This window comes from Petromyzon marinus, unplaced genomic scaffold (genome assembly GCF_048934315.1).
Source record: "Petromyzon marinus isolate PM22_M1 ecotype Great Lakes invasive population unplaced genomic scaffold, UKy_Petmar_22M1.pri1.0 PM_G_Scaffold_134, whole genome shotgun sequence".
Taxonomy (NCBI): Eukaryota; Metazoa; Chordata; class Hyperoartia; order Petromyzontiformes; family Petromyzontidae; genus Petromyzon; species Petromyzon marinus.
The window spans coordinates 247,501-250,000 of NW_027422689.1; positions in this window are offsets into that span (position 1 = coordinate 247,501).

The window sequence follows — 2,500 nt, forward strand, 5'->3', positions numbered from 1 at the left end:
TTTACGGATAGACCCCGTGAAACGCTAGAAATTGGCGGGGATGTGTCTCTTGTGGCTCACGGGGCTGTTAGGGTGGCACAGAAATCCCTCGGAATGGGAAAACGGGTCATTTTCGTGTTGCCACATTGCATGCGAACGGCATGAAACTTCCAGAGGCATTTGCAGCAGGAATGCATGTGCAGTCAAAAAAGTGAATATTTTTCACGGATAGACCCCGTGAAACGCTAGAAATTGGCGGCGATGTCTCTCTTGTGGCTCACGGGGCTGTTAGGGTGGCACAGAAATCCCTCGGAATGGGAAAACGGGTCATTTTCGTGTCGCCACATTGCATACGAACCGCATGAAACTTCCAGAGGCATTTGCAGCAGAAATGCATGTGCAGTCAAAAAATTGAATATTTTTCACGGATAGACCCCGTGAAACGCTAGAAATTGGCGGGGATGTGTCTCTTGTGGCTCACGGGGCTGTTAGGGTGGCACAGAAATCCCTCGGAATGGGAAAAAACGGGTCATTTTCGTGTCGCCACATTGCATGCGAACCGCATGAAACTTCCAGAGGCATTTGCAGCAGGAATGCATGTGCACTCAAAAAATGTGATATTTTTCACGGAGAGACCCCGTGAAACGCTAGAAGTGGGCGGGGATGTCTCTCTTGTGGCTCACGGGGCTGTTAGGGTGGCACAGAAATCCCTCGGAATGGGAAAACGGGTCATTTTCGTGTCGCCACATTGCATACGAACCGCATGAAACTTCCAGAGGCATTTGCAGCAGGAATGCATGTGCACTCAAAAAAGTGAATATTTCTCACGGATAGACCCCGTGATACGCTAGAAATTGGCGGGGATGTCTCTCTTGTGGCTCACGGGGCTGTTAGGGTGGCACAGAAATCCCTCGGAATGGGAAAACGGGTCATTTTCGTGTCGCCACATTGCATGCGAACCGCATGCAACTTCCAGAGGCATTTGCAGCAGAAATGCATGTGCAGTCAAAAAAAAATTGATATTTTTCACGGATAGACCCCGTGAAACGCTAGAAATTGGCGGGGATGTGTCTCTTGTGGCTCACGGGGCTGTTCGGGTCGCACAGAAATCCCTGGGAATGGGAAAACGGGTCATTTTCGTGTTGCCACATTGCGTACGAACCGCATGAAACTTCCAGAGGCATTTGCAGCAGGAATGCATGTGCACTCAAAAACTTCTATATGTTTCACGGATAGACCCCGTGAAACGCTAGAAATTGGCGGGGATGTGTCTCTTGTGGCTCACGGGGCTGTTAGGGTGGCACAGAACTCCCTCGGAATGGGAAAAGGGGTCATTTTCGTGTTGCCACATTGCATAGGAACGCCATGAAACTTCCAGAGGCATTTGCAGCAGAAAGGCACGTGCACTCAAAAATTTTAATATTTTTCACGCATAGACCCCGTCAAACGCTAGAAGTTGGCGGGGATGTCTCTCTTGTGGCTCACGGGGCTGTTAGGGTCGCACAGAAATGCCTCGGAATGGGAAAACGGGTCATTTTTGTGTGGCCACATTGCATAGGAACGGCATGAAACTTCCAGAGGCATTTGCAGCAGGAATGCATGTGCACTCAAAAACGTCTATATTTTTCACGGATAGACCCCGTGAAACGCTATAAATTGGCGGGGATGTCTCTCTTGTGGCTCACGGGCGCTGTTAGTTAGGGTCGCACAGAAATCCCTCGGAATGGGAAAAGGGGTCATTTTCGTGTTGCCACATTGCGTACGAACGGCATGAAACTTCCAGAGGCATCTGCAGCAGAAATGCATGTGCACTCAAAAACGTCTATATTTTTCACGGATAGACCCCGTGAAACGCTAGAAATTGGCGGGGATGTGTCTCTTGTGGCTCACGGGGCTGTTAGGGTCGCACAGAAATCCCTCGGAATGGGAAAACGGGTCATTTTCGTGTTGCCACAATTGGCATACGAACGGCATGAAACTTCCAGAGGCATTTGCAGCAGAAATGCATGTGCACTCAAAAACGTGAATATTTTTTCACGGATAGACCCCGTCAAACGCTCGAATTTGGCGGGGATGTTTCTCTTGTGGGTCACGGGGCTGTTCGGCTCGCACAGAACTCCCTTGGTCCACCTGATTCGTGCATACAGGCAGCAACTAAAACTCTGTAAACCTGCTGTGAGGACATCTAAACAGTGGACCAGTGAGGCTGTGGAAGATTTGCGGGCGTGCTTAGACTGTACTGACTGGGATATGTTCACGACTGCTACCAATAGTCTGGATGAACTCACAGAGGCTGTGTACATCAGCTTCTGTGAGGACTGCTGTATCCCAACACGTACCAGGGTGAACTTTAACAACAACAAGCCCTGGTTCTCAGCAAAGCTCAAAAGGTTGAGGTTGGAGAAGGAGGAAGCGTTTAGGAGTGGGGATAGAGACAGATTCAAGGAGTCGAAGAACAGGTTTAGCAAAGCGGTGAGAGAGGCTAAACGACTGTACTCAGAGACACTAAAACACCAGTTCT